General features: G+C 43.6%; 1 long non-coding RNA gene across 1 annotated transcript in view; it reads left to right on the plus strand.

Annotated features, from left to right (window-relative positions):
• Positions 1-18,547, plus strand: part of LOC140465902 (uncharacterized) — a 36,351-nt gene extending 17,804 nt beyond the window's left edge. The window contains exons 3-6 of the long non-coding RNA XR_011955184.1: positions 6,537-6,590; positions 14,302-14,446; positions 17,105-17,274; positions 18,143-18,547. This is a non-coding gene — a long non-coding RNA (uncharacterized lncRNA). The remainder of the gene's footprint in view (positions 1-6,536; positions 6,591-14,301; positions 14,447-17,104; positions 17,275-18,142) is intronic.
• The last annotated feature ends 231 nt before the right edge of the window (positions 18,548-18,778 follow it).

Consider the following 18,778-nt stretch of genomic DNA (forward strand, 5'->3'; position numbering starts at 1 on the left):
TCTGCCAAGTCCACCGTTCAATGAGAGATGAACCACCTCTCACCTCACACCTGACTTTATGTAAGACATTTTGTTTTAAAAATCAGTCATCCTTAATCTATTTAGTTGCAACAAGCTATCAACATGATACAATCTATTCCATTGGTGGGCAGCACGGTGGCACAGTGGTTAGCACTGCTGCCTCACAGCGCCAGAGACCCGGGTTCAATTCCCGCCTCAGGCAACTGACTGTGGAGTTTGCACATTCTCCCCGTGTGTGCATGGGTTTCCTCCGGGTGCTCCGGTTTCCTCCCACAGTCCAAAGATGTGCAGGTCAGGTGAATTGGCCATGCTAAATTGCCAGTAGTGTTAGGTGCAGGGGTCTGGGTGGGTTGCGCTTCGGCAGGTCGGTGTGGACTTGCTGGGCCGAAGGACCTGTTTCCACACTGTAAGTAATCTAATCTAATCTAATTAATTGTTCTACAGACCAAGAATTAGTTAATGATTAACCCAAACACCAAATGATTGTTTAGGAACAGGTTAGATAACTGTTTCATATGGTGGGAGGTAAGAGACAGAAGAAGAGAGAACTTACATGGGATTGGGGTGACTGTTCATATGGACAGAGCACAGACACTGACAAACAGCTTATGTCCCAATTTAATTTCGGTCTAATTCCATGCCTGATGCAACATTTCTCTAGGCAGTAATAGATTTCACACTCCCACAGATAACATTATTCTTCAGCCTGTACTATAAATTGTTTCAGGCTTTGCGATACTAGAAAAATTCCTTAGTAGGTCATCAGTCAAAAGTCACACGTGCATAACCTCAGGCTGACTAAGTAAATTCATATGAAAGATGCAGAAATATCTTTGAATGTGCCATAGAACAAAGTATAATGTCCATCACCGAAGGTCAAAACTATTCGCTAATTGTATGTTGCATGAATTGTGGTACCATGCCTGATCCTAGCCAGGGCAAACCCAGGCCCAGCCTTATCTTGATTTTGGGCTCCAGACTGCTGCCCCCACCCAGACCCAGCCTCACTGAGCTCATCAACAGACTTCAACTGAGGCTTGCCAACCCTCCAGATCGTCATTGAGTCACCAAGAATTTAAGATTAATTTCCATGACACAGATGTGAACCAGCTGCAAACAAATAAAATTATAGAGGCATTAAGAAAAAAGGATTGTGCCTTGCTTTTTATTTTCTTTAAAAATTTTTGTTTATTAGTTATAAAAACAGACACTTAAAACATTGAAGGTTGGGGAGAAACTCACAGTCAAGTGTCAACACAACAACTTAGACTTATTTAAAGTAAAGAAAAATTTTGCTTTCCAAAATTCACTGAACACATAAAGATATCTTAGGCCAAATGACTTGAAGCTTAATCAATGAGGCAGTTTTTAAGACGAGAGCAGATGAAGAGGTTGCAGCCAAGAGATTTTGTGAGGAAATTTCAGCACTCGTGAGTCTGGGAGTTAATGGCTGCCAATATTGGAATAATTAAAGTTTGCAACACTCAAGAGGCTAGAGTTGGTAAAGTCCAGAGATCAAGGTAGTTGTTAAGGTGGAGGAGATTACAGAGATGGGGAAAGCAGGATGAGAACATTAAAATGAAAGCTTTTCTTGTCTGGGTGCCAAGCGAGTGCAGAGGGAATTGGCAGCATGACTTGTTGCAATTTAGCACAGAGAGCTTTGAATGAACTCAAGTTGAGAGAAGATAGATGACTATGGAAGATGGTCAGGAATACTTTGGATTCACGAGATAACAGCAGCAGCTGAGAAGCTGGGAAGCCATTGTAGCTGATCCTCGTGCTGTGACTGGCGAGTTACCAATTGAGCAGTCACACTCAGCCAGACAGTGGTGGAGAGCTATTGGAGCAAAAATCCATGGCTAGTCATCTTAATAGTCACAGATGGGCTAATAATGGTGAGAAGACTTGGTTTACCACAGTCACATGTATAACAACTTGCGAGTTTGATATCAGCAGTTTTAATGTTATGGCAGGGTCAGAAATCTAACTGGACAACTCATGCTCCACCCAAATTCTGTCAGCTTTCCAGTTGGTGCACTGTCAGAATGAACAAATCAGCAACAAACAGGGGAGGTTGGCTGAAACTTTCAGAAATACGTTCATCCAGAATTGCCAACCTCTAATTTAGCCTCGATCTCACAGGCCAAGCTATAGGACACACCGTAGTCATTCAGTCTCAAAAGCTCTAATTAGGTAGAAAGGGTCTTCTTAATGAAAGATCCTGGCAGAAACTAAAATATACCGAGATCTATTTGGTTCATAATGCAAGCAGACGGCAAAAATTGTGTAGAGTTAAAAATCACTTTAAGTACTGGGTTTACGTCAATTTATTAAAAGTTTCAGACAGGCAAGATCAGAAGACATAGTGATGTAGCACAATTAGTGCAACGTATTTTTGCACAATTTATAGTTTTGCCTTGCTTTGATGCTGTATGGCATCTATCCGAGAAGGAATTGCAACAAATTAAAAACACCAAAGTTCACCATTTGATCCAACTATTTTATGTTGGTGTTTAAATGCTCTCAACACCCCATCTCATCGAATGCTATGTTCATCTCCTTCCGTTATTCTCCCCTTCATGTACTTACCCAGCTTCCCTTTAAATGTATCAGTGAGTTTTTTCACAGCAACTCCCTTGTGGTTTTCACTTCCCACCCTTTTAACCACTCGCCAGGTGAAGAGTTTCTCTTCCAGGGTGGATATTTTCATGACCACTTTATATTTTACATTCAAAAGGACATTGACAAGTTGATAGAATGGGCAGATAGGTGGCACATGAGGTTCAATACAGAGATGTGTGAGGTGATGCAATTTGATCAGAAGGACGCTGAAAGTCAAAATAAAATATGAACTACAATTCTAAATGAGGTGCAGGAACAGAGCAATCTGAATATATTATGCCAGATCATTGAAGGTGCCAGGACATTGACAATTCATAAAGCATACTGCATTCTTGGCTTTATTCACAGGGGTATAGAGTACAACATCAAGGAAATGATGTTGAACTTTCTATAAATCACTTGTTAGATCTGAGTTAGAATATTGTGTACAGTTCTGGGTGTCATATTATCTGAAAAGATGTGAGCATATTGGACAGTGTGTGGAAGCAATGACCATGAATTGTTCCAGGGGTGAGGAACTTCAGTTATGTGGAGAGATTGAGGAAGTTGGGACTGTTCTCCTTGTAGAGAAGAAGGCTGAGAGGAGATTTGTCAGTTGTTTTCAAAATCATGAGTGGCTGGACAGAGTAGATGGGGAGAAGCTGTTCCTGCTGATAAAAAAAAGAAGAGGGAAGAGATTTTAGGTGAACAAATAAAGACAGGATGATGTGACAAAAACTGATTCACACAGCAAGTTGTTTGGGTTGGAAATCTGCCAGTGGCAGGTTTAATTGAAGCATTGAAGAGGACACTTGATGATTATTTGGATATAAATAGTACACAGGGATATGGGGAAATGGCAGGAGGGTGGCACTCAGTAATACAATCAATGCAGTGACAATGGGCCAAATGACCTCCTCTGTGCCATAACAATCCTGTGATATTCATGGCCCTTGGTTTTGGGCCTTTTCAAAAGTGGAGACATTTCGATAGCTACCCTATCAAGCCATTTCATCATTGTAAAACCCTCTACCATGTCACTCTCAATCCTCTTGTGTTTTGTAGGGTACTGCACTCCATACAACCCAGCTAAAAAACTGGTCTGGAACAAATCCATGAGATCAATAACTTCTCCACCATCCCCATCCATTTAACATGAACAGCGGTACTAATGGCTTCGTGAAAAACTTACATTCCTATTTAAAGCCCACTGACAATTCAGACTCTCTGGAGTACTCAGTATGAGATTGTGGTGTGTACAATTAAGCTCGCTCCTAGCAGGAAACCCTAAATTGTCCAACTATCAGATTAGAAGTACAGACAGTGAAACACTGTGATAGAGTTAGAGTTAGGGTTAGGGTCAGAATTGCTTGGACACTTTGACATTAGGTACAGTTAGCTTTATGGGGAGGCTAAAGTTGCTTGTTCTTTGCCTACAATGTTCCTTAGTTTAAGATTCAGTGCGGCTGATTGCTCTAAAGAAACCTTAGCATTTTTCTGCCTCTCTTGACTGAGGCAACTCAATAAAGAACAGAAATGTTGCATAGCTTGGGAGATAATTTGTTTTAGATTAGATTTCCTACAGTGTGGAAATAGGCTATTTGGCCCAACTGAGCCTGCGAAGAGTAACCCACCCAGACCCATTCTCCTCTGACTAATGCATCTAACACTATGGGCAATTTAGCATGGCCAAATCACCTGGCCTACACATCTTTGGACTGTGGGAGGAAACCGGAGCAAACCCACACAGACACTGAGAGAATGTGCAAACTCCACATAGTCACCCAAGGTTGGAATTGAGCTTGGGTTCCTAGCGCTATGAGACTGTGTGCTAACCACTGAACCACCGTGCCACCCTAAGTTAGAGGAAGCAATTTTAGGCTCTTCATTTGTTTTCAATCCATTCTTTCACATTCCCTCTCTATTATAGTGAGAGAATCAGCACATCCCATTTAAATATGAATCAAGATGAGCTCTTTAAACCTCTGAGATTTAAAGTTCTCACATTTCTTTTCTCTGAAGTACTTGAGGCAGTCTGGTGAGCTGGTAGAGAACCACAACGATGACATTCAGCTTCACTTTAATTTTCACTCGAGTGGGCTTTAGCACCACTACAGGGAACTTGAATTAATGTTAACTCTCCACAGATGCTGATGAGTTTTTCCAGCAGTTTCTGTTTTTGTTTCTGATTTCCAGTATCTGCAGTTCTTTCATTTGTTTTGTTTAGACCTAACCTGATTGTTGTCCTGCGGGGACAAACTGCTTCATTATCTGAAGAATTTGAGGAAAAAAATAAACACGGCAATTATCACCAATCGTCCCAATTTTCAATCGCATGAAGGAAGGATGCTTACTAGTGAAGCAGCTGAGAAAGAAAGACACTGCTCTAGGGAACTCGTGCAGCAATCTTCTGTCACTCAGAAGATTGTGACAATCATAACTACCTTCTTTTGTGTTACATGACTCCAGCTGTTGCAAGATTTCTCACTGCCATTTCTCACTGGACGATATGCATGCCAACTCGATTAAAGTGCTCCCATCCATACTGGTGGATATTTAACAACTCATGGGATGAGGATGCCACATAGAAAAGAATCCCTATAGTGCAGAATAGGCTGTTCAGCCCATCAAGTCTGCATGACTCCAGCTGTTGCCAGATTTCCAATTGCCATTTATTCTGTTAGTATTCCTTGGTACAAGAACTGAGCAAATGTCAAGGACAGTGACCTGTAACTGGCTTCCGAATTAAACTCTTTTGTTCGTGTTTAGGTAAAGACTGGATTAAGAGAGATCTTGGCAGAATCCAAATCAACAATAAACAGGGAAAGAAGTGCCACTTTGACATACCATTTTGTTGATGTGTGAGTAGGCTGATATGGTAGAAATTGGCCACTTCAGATTTGCCTTGCTTTTTGCGGGCAGGACAAACCTGAGTTTTTGTAAATATTTATCCAGTTGTTACCAATGCTTTAGCCACACTGGAATAGCTTGGCTATAGACAAGGCTAGCTTAGGAGCACAACCCTTAGCCACGACAGCCACAGTTTTTAGGGACACATAACTTTTGCCATAACTAGTGTACTCAGCCATACTATGCCATCATATGAAGTGATTTGAATTGACTAAAGACTGGCAATTGTAGTTGTGGGGACTGCAGGAGGATGCCAAGATGGATTATCCATTTGGAATCTGACTGACAATGGTAGCAAATGTTACAGCATTGTCTTCTGCATTCACCTGATGGGTTCCACCATCATTGACAATGTAAGTGTAAGTATGACACAAGGGTGGCACAGTGGTTAGCACTGCTGCCCCACAGGACCAGGAACCTGGCCATCCTTGGGTGACTGTCTGTGTGGAGTGTGCACGTGCTCCTCGTATCTGTGTGGGTGGCCTCTGTTTACTCCCATGGTCCAAAAATGTGCAGGTTAGGTGGTTCTGGTAGTGTAGTGTAGTGTCCAGTGATGTGCAGGCTAGATGGATTAGCCATGGGAAATGTAGGGTCATAGGGATAGAGTGAGGGTGGGCTGAGGTGGGGTACTGTTTGGAGGGTTGGTGCAGACTTGATGAGCTGAACAGCCTATTCTGCACTATAGGGATTCTTTTCTATGTGGCGTCTTCATCCCATGAGTTGTTAAATATCCACCAGTATGGATGGGAGCACTTTAATTGAGTTGACATGCATATCGTCCAGTGTTGCAGCTTCAGTAGGCCCTTTTTATATACTGCTGTTCTACATGCCCTTAAACCAGGCTTGGTCATCTGGTATGCCAGTTCTCCTGATACTGCTCCTGCTGCTGGTATTGGATGACAGCTGCCTGTGGTTGCTAAGTTTTGAGTTGCTGGAATTGTTCTATCTTATTTAACACAGAAGGAAAGCTGCACAATACAATGGCATGTTTCTTTTTTGTACAGATGGGATTCTATCTCCACATGGACTGTGCAGTGGTCATTCCTAACAATACTGAGGTGAGTAGATGTATCTACAATAGGTAGGTTGGTGATGATGAGAGAAAATGTGTTTTTCCATCTTTCTGTACTCTTACCATATGCTATAGACTTTTGCAGATACATAGCTCACGACTCAACCAGCTCAGTGATACTGCCAGGTCATTCGTGGCGATGGACATTGAAGTCCCTCACTCAGAATAAATGCTATGCCTTTATCATCCTCAATGTTTCTTTAAGGTGGTGCTTAACAGGGAATGCTGAGTAATCACTGGATGGAGAGCAGTAGGTGGTAATCAGGTCCAACCTGGAAGTTTTCTTCCCTTTGATCATCTACCAAGAGATTTCATGGAGTGCAAAGTCAATGTTGAGTTTTCTGTAGTCACTTCATGTCAACTACCATCCAACCACTGTGGGCATACTTGCGTACCAGTGAGAGAGGACATACCCAGGGATAATGATGAAGGTGTCCATCATTCTAGCTGATACATACAACCCTCTGAAGATGGATATCTCAAGTAGTTGCTTGACTAAACTCGTGACAACACATCACAAGTTGGCATAGGCTTTTAGTAAGGTGGATTTTGTAGGGTGAACAGGGTTAGGGATACCTTTGTCTTATCTGGTGCTTGAGATGAAATCTAATAGTTCATTTGATTTTATTCTTGTTATGTTTGATGTAACTGAATAGCTTACTAGAGGATAAATAAATGTAAATCACACTGGAGTTGGAGTTACATATAGGCCAGACCAGGTGGATTTAGAAGCATAAAATTATAGGAACATGAGTTGACACTATTCAGTGAGATCATGGCTGATTTATGACACAACTTGCAAATGCCCCAAAGTGTGTATCTCTTTGGACAACACATTCCTGTCAATATTGGTTTTAAAATTTACAATTGATCTAGCACCAATTGACATTTGAGGAAGAATTCAAAACTTCTGTTACTGTTTGTGTATAGATTTGCGTCATTCTTTAGCTCTTGAAATGACCAGCTCTAATTTTTTGACTGAGTTACAAGTCTTAGACACCCCAATCAACAGAAACAGTCTCTCTCTACCCTAACTGGTCCTTCAGAATTGTGGTCATTCGGTTCTTGTCCTTCTAAATCCCAGGAAGTACAACCTAGTTCATGTAATGTCACCTCATAATTTCACCCTCTCATCATTCTGGCCGACATATATCGTGCTCCCTGTGTCAACCAAATTCTATTTCACTCAAGGCTGGCAGTGCCACAGGAGCCTATGGCCCATTAACTTGGTGATAACAGTGCTACCAATGGGGCCACAGCTGATATTACAGGGTAAAGTCAATTAATGGTAAATCTTCTGGGATGGGCAGGAATGGCTGATAGTGGGGGACTTTCATGCCCAAGTTTCTAACATGCATTCCAGAAATAAAGCACAATATTAACACAGAACATCACTCACAAGGGTCGTGACCGAGTGTATAGATGCTCACAGGAACATTTACCTCATTGTGATTCATAGGTTGCTCAGTGGTTAGCACTGCTGCCTCACAGGGCCAGGGACATGGGTTTGATTCCACCTTGGGCAACTGTCTGTGTGAAGTTTCCATGACCTTCCCATGTCTGAACAAGTTTCCTCTGGGTGCTCTGGTTTCCGCCCACAGTCCAATGATGTGCAGGTTAGGTGGATTGACCATGGGTATTTCAGGGTTAGACTGATAGAGTAAGGGGTGCACCTGGGTGGGTTGCTCTGTGGAGAGTCAATGTGCATTCAATGGGCCAAATGGTTTGCTTCCACACTGTAGTGATTCTATCCCTCAGTGCTTGGTGCAGTGTAAATTACTCCTGGTGGATTGATTAATAAATGGGCTGAGTGAGTGTTCAAGGACCCATAAGGGATTCAATTTCTTGGAAATTGAGCTAACCTGAGATAAATTAGGGGGCATTCATTACTTAGTCTGGTGAAGGAACAGAGTGAATGAACCAAATGCTCGCACTCATTGCATATTCTCCTCAATTCTTATGTAGCACATCTCCTTCAGTTTTGATGGCCAAACCTTATTAGAAATGTGTCATTATTTGCTTGCAGAACACTGCAAACCACTACAATCTTGTCTTCAGCTCAGTTTGCACTGATGTAAAAATAAGCACAATGATAAAATACCAGTTAACACTCGTGCATCAACACTGTCTTGCTACTGATTAAAGTTTAAAAAGGCAGTTTTAATCGCCCAATTTCTGTAATTTGAACCCAGTGCAAAATCTGTCAAGCAGAAATGGTTTAGAGAAGTTCTGAAAACTAAAATGATTGAGATAGAAATTTGTTTCAAAAAATAACAAACAGTCTGTTAAGATACTGAGCCATTTTAGGATTGTAATTTTGTCCACTGTGACAACAGTGTGTTGGTTATCAGTGCTAGAACAGACAGGGACAAAGTGCTCGTTGATATAGGCTACACATCAGACAATGACTCATCTTCACTTCCTGTGGTTTTGACAAGCCTACTTGCTGGTAAACATAACATGTCCCATTGCCATTCCACTCTCTGTTCAAGATCACACTCTTTCCAGTGACCTTTATACTGAAAATACGTCATATCTAGAAGGAACAAAGAGAGATCCTGATATTTGTTTTTAAATTTAAAACTACATTCCCTTACTTATTTATTTTTAAATGACACATTTTTGTGGACTGATAACATGGCTGCCTTCGATCCCATGATGCCAGTTGGCCACAATTTCTGTTCAAAAATAACCAGTGGACAAACGCTTATGTTTGGGAATATTACATTGACATTCCAGTCAAGGCAACATGAAAGAACTACAAAGAAAATGGCTACATCAGCCCCTTCTGAATAAAGCAAGAGCTATTGAAATTCAGTTTTGAAGAAGATTCTTTCAGCATTCAAAATGTTAATGCTGTTTCTTTGAGCACAAAGTTCTGCTAAGTTTGTACAGCAATTTCTGTGTTCATTGCAATTGAAGTTCTTGATGTCCAAGAAGGAATTGATGTTCCCTCAGTTGTCAGCTACAAAACACAGAGAGGCTGGGACTATTTTCTCTGGAGCAGAGGAAGTTAAGGAGTGACTTTATAGAGGTTTATAAAATCATGAAGGGCATAGATAAAGTGAATAGCAAAGGTCTTTTCCCTATGGCGGGGGTGGGGGGGGGGGGGGCTATAATTTTAACTTCAGAGGATAAAGATTTAAAAGGGATCTGAGGAGCAACTTTTTCACACAGAATGTAGAATGAAATTATGCAGAATGAAATGCTAGATGCAGTGGTAGATGCACAACAATTAAAAGACATTTGGACAGGTAAGTGAATAGGAAAGGTTTAGAGGGATATGAGCCAAACACAGACAAATGGGACTAGAGCAGTTTGGAAAACTTGGTTGGCATGGATGATTTGGACAGAAGGGTCTGTTTCTGTGCTGTATGACTCTATGACATCAAACAGTCATTAGCTGAACCTACTGCTCCATTCACTGCATCCCTTCAATTACTTACCAACCATCTCTATGAAACACATGCTTCAAATTCAGACCTCCACCTCAGCCCCACATCTCACAGCTTGTGCATGCTGTCAGCCATTCAATAATGATAGCCATGATTCCCAAACAGTTTGCACCACATTCATTAGTACAGGGCCACTTTCTTCCAGGGTAAGACTATATTCCAGGTGGAGTGACAGGGGTTGGGGAGATAGGTGGAGTTGAGGTTTGCATGAACTCACGCTTTTGGAGGATAAAGTGCTGACATTGGTGAGACAACAATGGGAGCCATGCTATACGTTCCAAACTAACACACCTTCTCACATTGAACACCTTCTCTCAACTCACAATGACTTGAATACAAACTGCAGATGAGGTAAGCATCTTTAAATAGTCCCTGTGTATTCCCCTCTTCCCTTACTACTCCTCCTTTCACATAGCCAAGAATTGACACCTGGTTAAGTATTGGTGGGAGAGCATGAAGTTGATAAAGAACAGGGCAGTGTCACGTGATCTCATACATATGACAGCTCAGATATTGGTACTGCATAAAATTTAGAGAATAACATAGAGACAGGACTTTGATATCCTTCTAGGGTTAGGTTGCAAGGTTGGGGGCAGCCAATGGATTAGGGGAAGGGGAGACCATTGGAATGGCCAGTGAAATGGTGAAGGTAGTTTGGAATGGAGTGCCCATCACCTTTCTGGGGCTGGAATGAAATAGGTTGTAGCACAATTTGTGATAGAATCGCATTGAGAATTCGAGTGAGGCCTATCTTAACATCAGGAACAACTCGTTGCTTCATTTATGTATCAGCCAGGCTTGCTAGGCAGCAAAAACATACACATTAAAGTGTAATAATTGCTTGTTAAATATATTAACTACATATCTTATCAGATTAATGCAGCATCCTATTTTACCAAAAGTATTGAGCAAATACCAAGATTATTTGACATGAAAGTCTGAGTAATGTTTCTCGAGTGAAAATGCATAGAGTTCAAATGCTGGTCAAAGGCAATGGTATTAATGCTTGCAAATTGAGCATTGACATCTCGATAGTGCCAAAGGTAGCGGCAATAACATACCACTCCGCTGGTCAAACCTCCCCCATCACTTATGAAACTGCCAAGTCTGCTGCAGGAGGAGAGGAACATAATTTCATCATTGGTCATGTCAATATTACAATGGACTCTACTGAGTTCAATGAGAAGTTGAATGATTGGTGTAGATCTGCGATGGGATGGGGGGATTGCAGCACCGCCGACTCTCCCTTTTTGATGTCATATGTTGGTCACTCAGCTGGTGCAGCACTTTCAACAAAGTTGGTCACACACTGCAAACAGGGCCAAGGTGAAACGGGTAATAAGGCTGTGGAAGGTTCTGGTTCTGCAGCTTGGACTGGTCCAGACAGAGAGTACCACATCATCTGGAATGCTATGAGAGGCAGTGGGTTGGATGCAGAGGAACTAGGATGGGCCTGTCAAGCAGGAGGACAAGATCACTGGAGTGGAAAAAGGCTCTTTGAGGATGACAGAACTCAGCTACATGGGGAGACAGTTGCTGACAGACACCTGGTTCCAGTCGATGAGAGCTGGGTGCACCAGATCACCATCAGCTGTCAGATAGTCATCGGATGATAACAGCATTCAGATTTGCATTACAGAAGTGAACTGCAGTCTCTATTCATTTTTTAAAATTTTTGGTGGCCGTATCTAAAAGGTCATTTATGTGTGTTCAATTTCTTGCCAATGTGTAATATTCCCCAAATGGACAGTGACAAACTGCAGTCTCCAGTGGGCATTGGGACAGATTAGCAGAGACTCAGAGAGGGTGTTTAGACAGGATGTATCTAAGGACAGGTAAAGTGTATGGCCTGGTGATTAAACAGCAACTAGGGTGAGGGAGTATTAGCCATGTGTCGTGAAGAGTGTAGCTTTATGGCTGCTTTGTCATCATGTTGCAGTGAAGACCACAGCGGCTCAGTGGTTAGCACTGCTGCCCCCACAGTGCCAGGGACACAGGTTCGATTCCTGCCTCAGGTGACTGTTAGTGTGGCGTTTGCACATTCTCCCTGTGTCTGCGTGGGTTTCCTCCAAGTGCTTCAGTTTCCTCCCACAATCCGAAGATGTGCAGGTCAGGTGAATTAACCATGCAAAATTGCCCATAGTGTTAGGTGCATTAGTCAGGGGTAAGTATGGGGAATGGGTCTGGGTGGGTTACTCTGTGGAGGGTCGGTGTGGACTTGTTGGGCTGAAGGGTCTGTTTCCATATTATCAGGTATCTAATCTAACCTAAACTAGTAACCAATTGCTAATGCTTGTTTGAGTGCATAGCAGCCTTTTAAAAAAAGGTTGGGGGGGGTGGGGAGGTGGGGGTGGCGGCAGTCTTTGGCGGGTTGTTTTGGGAGACAAGTTTAGAATCAGACAAAATTTATGCGCCAAAGGAACGGTGTAGGTCATCAATGAGGTGTATTTGCTTAGAGATGTATCAAGAAATCTTGCCAGGTCTCACAAAGAGGAACCCTCCAAACAACTCCACGCAACTAGTTAAATTTGGTATTAATCTTAGAATTTTTACAATGTGTTACAAAATGACAATAATATTTATCTCCTTGTCTCATGTCTACAAACATGAAAACAGATACCAGTTCATACTAATAGAGCACAGCTCCGAATTATTTATGGACTGTTAGATCTCATATGTTCCAATGGGAGTCCGAGTCACGGGATAGTCTCAGGTAACTTTGATTGTGATTTACAGCTTAATTTCTCCAGAGCAGCAAGGCACACAAAAAGTTCCAGAATGTCTTAACATTTACAGTTTAAACTTAGAGTGCACACGTCCCCCCACCTTTGCTTACTATTGGTCAGAAACACCAAGCTGTCCCTTTGTCATTGGCTCTCTGGTACAGTATCGTACACAGTTAAAGCTTGCCTCAGCAATTTACTTGCTGTCATGTACACAGTTTAACTGTTGTTAGTTCTTAACCCAAAGCAAGTACCGCCACACTCAGTAACTTCAATCTACCTGTATTTCCAATTAAGCTGATCATATCACTGAACAACAAAGAGATGGACAGGCTTATAGTCCATACCCCGGTCTTTCGTGAGGTTTCCCAGACTCTCTTATCTTGCCGTAACAATATGGGGGCTGCTTTTACTGCCTGAAACTGGTTTGAATCTTTTCGTCTTATGCTTTTATTGATTTTTGGACATAGGTTGATCTGTAGCTACTTTGTAATTTATGTCTATGATTGTTTGAAAGATCTTAACTCTTAGTATTGTAACAGATTGATTAAATAATTCAAGAGCGATTCATTAATTAGTGTGAAATGTTCTTATCTACATATTATGCATAAGCAAATATAGCTGCATATTTTATCTCCATTCAGTAACCTTGGGTTTACAGAGCTACTATTGTTCTATTTGTGAAGACTACATTAAGCAAATATTTCCCACTTCTCTGAGTGCTGTCAGCCATGTTCTGCTGCATTTGCCATGGGTGTCTGTCAGCCATTTTGTGCTGCCCAGTCATGGGCAGCCCTAACATGGATATATTGAATTTTTAAATAACATAGGTTTTCTTGTTAAGAAAAGTTTTAAAGAAGGGATGTATCAGCCAAAAGTGGTAATCAATCCGAAGAGAAACTGTGGAATGTTGCACTGGAGGGTGCCAAGGAACTTCAGAGAGAGATAGAGACACTTCAAAGAAAATGATGCAACACTGAACTTGAACTGTCATTTCCTGTAATTGCCAAAATAATAGACGTTGATTACCACCTCAGCAGAAACTGTCGCTTGTGAGCTACAGGAGAAAGTGAGGATTGCAGATGCTGGAGATCTGAGTCGAGAGAGTGGTGCTGGAAAAGCACAGCTGGTCAGGCAGCATCTGAGGAGCAGGAGAATTGACGTTTCGCGCATAAGCACTTTAACTCGAAATGTCGATTCTCCTGTTCCTCAGATGCTGCCTGACCTCCTGTGAGTTATATCCAAGATTTGTTGATATGATGTGAGGGAAAAGAAAACTGTACTGAGCAGAAGGCACATTATGCTTTACCTTTCTAGAAACATATAAGAGAATGAGTTAAAAAGCTAACTGCAAACTGGGTCACTGCGTGCTTGTCTGATGTTCTAGCTCTACTGAGCTGCAGTATGCTGAGCAGATTACCGCTGAAGAATATCCATTAAGTAACAATTGTAGTTCAAAATAAAGAATGTCTCTATCTCTCTCTTTCTCTCACTTTGTCCCTCTCTCTGTCTCTCACAGTTTGCTGGAAGTAAATCACAAGTCAACCAAGCCACTGTCAAAAAGGAAACTGGGCAACATCCTCTGACTAACCTGCAGGCCTGAGAACCTTCAGGCAAATGCTCAGTTACCACGATCAGTACTATTGGAATCACTACTTTAACAGGTAAAACTTTTCATCATCTACACCTCAGACAAGACAAAGATAAATTCCTATGGCATTTTTTAAACTGTCATTGTTTCTTTCTAATCTGTGTGTATGTGGGTCACATTTCATTTTTTTTCCTTGCATTTTGGTGACTAATGACCACCTCCTTTTTAACCCAGGAAAGCCTGCTTAAACTGGCAGCTAATCAGACATAAGTACATGATAACAGGGATAGAGATCCTTTATACTGGATTAGTGGTGCTGGAAGAGCACAGCAGTTGAGGCAGCATCCAACGAGCAGCGAAATCGACGTTTCGGGCAAAAGCCCTTCATCAGGAATAAAGGCAGTGAACCTGAAGCATGGAGAGATAAGCTAGAGGAGGGTGGGGGTGGGGAGAGAGTAGCATAGAGTACAATGGGTGAGTGGGGGAGGAGATGAAGGTGATAGGTCAAGGAGGAGAGGGTGGAGTGGATAGGTGGAAAAGAAGATAGGCAGGTCGGACGAGTCAAGGAGACAGTAACTGAGCTGGAAGTTTGAAACTAGGATGAGGTGGGGGAAGGGGAAATGAGGAAGCTGTTGAAGTCCACATTGATGCCCTGGGGTTGAAGTGTTCCGAGGCGGAAGATGAGGCGTTCTTCCTCCAGGCGTCTGGTGGTGAGGGAGCGGCGGTGAAGGAGGCCCAGGACCTCCATGTCCTCGGCAGAGTGGGAGGGGGAGTTGAAATGTTGGGCCACGGGGCGGTTTGGTTGATTGGTGCGGGTGTCTCGGAGATGTTCCCTAAAGCGCTCTGCTAGGAGGCGCCCAGTCTCCCCAATGTAGAGGAGACCACATCGGGAGCAACGGATACAATAAATGATATTGGTGGATGTGCAGGTGAAACTTTGATGGATGTGGAAGGCTCCTTTAGGGCCTTGGATAGAGGTGAGGGAGGAGGTGTGGGCACAGGTTTTACAGTTCCTGCGGTGGCAGGGGAAAGTGCCAGAATGGGAGGGTGGGTCGTAGGGGGGTGTGGACCTGACCAGGTAGTCACGGAGGGAACGGTCTTTGCGGAAGGCGGAAAGGGGTGGGGAGGGAAATATATCCTTGGTGGTGGGGTCTTTTTGGAGGTGGCGGAAATGTCGGTGGATGATTTGGTTGATGCGAAGGTTTGTAGGGTGGAAGGTGAGCATCTCCGAGACACCCGCACCAATCAACCAAACATCTCCGAGACACCTGCATCAATCAACCAAACATCTCCGAGACACCCGCACCAATCAACCATCCTAGCAGAGCGCTTTAGGGAACATCTCCGAGACACCCGCACCAATCAACCAAACCGCCCCGTGGCCCAACATTTCAACTCCCCCTCCCACTCTGCTGAGGACATGGAGGTCCTGGGCCTCCTTCACCGCCGCTCCCTCACCACCAGACGCCTGGAGGAAGAACGCCTCATCTTCTGCCTCAGAACACTTCAACCCCAGGGCATCAATGTGGACTTCAACAGCTTCCTCATTTCCCCTTCCCCCACCTCATCCTAGTTTCAAACTTCCAGCTCAGTTACTGTCTCCTTGACTTGTCCGACCTGCCTATCTTCTTTTCCACCTATCCACTCCACCCTCTCCTCCTTGACCTATCACCTTCATCTCCTCCCCCACTCACCCATTGTACTCTATGCTACTCTCTCCCCACCCCCACCCTCCTCTAGCTTATCTCTCCATGCTTCAGGCTCACTGCCTTTATTCCTGATGAAGGGCTTTTGCCCGAAACGTCGATTTCGCTGCTCGTTGGATGCTGCCTGAACTGCTGTGCTCTTCCAGCACCACTAATCCAGTATTTGGTTTTCAGCATCTGCAGTCATTGTTTTTACCTTAGAGATCCTTTATGCTGAGTTAATATCCATAGAATTCCTACACTGTGGGTGTAGACCATTTGCCCCATTGAATCCAGATTGACAACATCCCACGCCTGCTTTTCCCACTAGCCTACACATCTTTGGACAGTGGGAGGAAACCAGAGCACCCAAAGGAAACCCAGGCAGACCATGCAAACACAGACAGTCTCCCAAGGGTGGAATTGAACCCAGATCCCTGGTGCTGTGAGGCAGTCATGCTAACCACTGAGCCACCATGCTGTACAACTGTTGTGACCAGCTGAAGAAAGGGAGTGCGGTTTAATAAAGAAGAGGAGCAGGTTCTTCCCTCCTTATCCCGGAGTATAATGATATTGAGGTGTTAAGAATCATAATGAATTGGGGATGGTTGCTGGGTGACCAGTTGTAACAGTGCTGTACATTCACTCACTTAAAGCATGTTCTGATTTTGAGTACAGCCAAAGACATACATAATGGCGAAACATCTTTTTCAAAAACTTTCCAAAATAACAAAATAATTATTTTCACCAAGAAAGGGGTGCCTGTAGAGATTTTGAATGTATTTGTGGCCATCTTTTGAAATTCTATAAATCGTGGAATGGTGTTTGCAAATTGGAAGGTTGGGTCTCCATTATTTAACGATTGGTTAATTCCATTTGCTGGATGGATGGTTTGCAATGTAGAGTAATACCAACAGCATGGGTTCAATTCCCACAACAGCTGAGGCTGAAGTAACAGTGTGGTGATCCAAAGGTTAATCCACCACCAGTTACCACTCTCTGATGAAAGAGTGGGATGTTGTGTTTACCTTTTCTCCTTACTGAAGGCGGAAGAACATAAGGAATGACACATCTGCCCCCTGGATGTCAGTAATACAGAAAATGTTCGGAGAAAGTGAGGACTGCCGACGCTGGAGATCAGAGTCAAAAATGTGGCGCTGGAAAAACACAGCCAGTCAGGCAGCATCCGAGGAGCAGGAGAGTCGACATTTCGAGTGTGAGTTCTTCATCAGGAATGGGTTGGGGCTGGGGGGTTCCCAAGGGGGCTGAGAAATAAATGGGAGGGGGTGGGGCTGGGGGAAGGTAGCTGGGAATGCGATAGGTAGATGAAGGTGGGGGGTGATGGGGATAGGTCAGAGCGGAGGGTGGAACAGATAGGTAGGAAGGAAGAAGGACAGGTAGGACAGTTTAAGAGGGTGGTACTGAGTTGGAGGATTGGCTCTGGGATCAGGTGGGGTGGGGGGGGGGAGATGAGGAAACTGGTGAAATTGACATTGATTCCGTGTGGCTGGAGGGTCCAAGGCAAAAGATGAGGCGTTCTTCCTCCAGGCATCGGTGGCTAGGATTTGGTGGTGGAGAATGCCCAGGACTTGCATGTCCTTGGTGGAGTGGGAGGGGGAGTTGAAGTAGTAGGCCAAAGGGTGATGGGATTGTTTCGTGCATGTTTCCCAGAGATGTTTTCTGAAACATTCCACAAGTCTCCAGAGGACCTGCATACGGTGTGCCCTTCTGGGGCGGACTGTGATCCGGGTTCTGACCAAGTTTGAGCGCTTTACCACGGTGGGAAGTGCTGCATTTTGTGGAAGGAACAAACACTTCAGTTCATACAGACTTTGAGACTTTGCAGCTGGGTACTGCCACCGGACTCAATCCGGTTGGTGTGAAAACGGTGTGTCCCGCTATGGAATTTAGTTGTAGACAATTGAAAGGCCCACCAGGCAAGGGGGTAGTCCTAGAACAGCAAGGCATCCCTTTTTCAGCATTAGTCTTTTTGCAGATCCAGCATGCTTTGGCTCGTTTCTCAGCCATTTTCTGGAAATCAGGTTTGTAGTGAAGTGCTGACCATTCATTCCCTCCATGTCTAGGTATGTACACTTATGTACATAATCCACCAAGATTGATAAAAGCAAAGAAGATACAAAGACCTGTCCCACAGAGGTCATCCACATGAACATCAAGAATGCACCCCATCTGTGACCACAGTCTGTGTTCCTCTGCAGGGGCGTCCCCCTGTAAGTGACGTATTTCACCCAGGTCTGGCACCCATCCTCATAAGTTTTGTAACTAGGTGTTGCTGTGAGCTCAATGGGACCAGGAAAGTAGGGTGTAAGGCTGCCTGCTTGGTGGCAGCATCTACTTGCAAGTTGCACTTGGAGAATCTATCAGCAGCATCATCGTGAGCTGAACATTTGATCACCACTAGGCTGGACAGAAAATGTGAGGCCTGCAAGAAATTATGCTCAAAAACAACATTATTAATCGGTTGCTCCGTGGAGGTTAAAAATCCCCTATGCTCCCATTAGGTGCCATAGTCATGGACAACGGTGAAAGCATAGAGAGCCCATATAAATATTGGCTGATTTCCCTTCCACCAAAACGTAAGCTCGAGTGAGGGCAAACAATTCAGCCTTCTATGCTGACAGTGGACTTTCAAACGCTGCGTGCTCACTTATTTCTGAAGCAGGGGCAATCGTGTGTCCAGAACGCCGCTGACCTGTGGG

This window comes from Chiloscyllium punctatum, chromosome 42 (assembly GCF_047496795.1).
Source record: "Chiloscyllium punctatum isolate Juve2018m chromosome 42, sChiPun1.3, whole genome shotgun sequence".
Taxonomy (NCBI): Eukaryota; Metazoa; Chordata; class Chondrichthyes; order Orectolobiformes; family Hemiscylliidae; genus Chiloscyllium; species Chiloscyllium punctatum.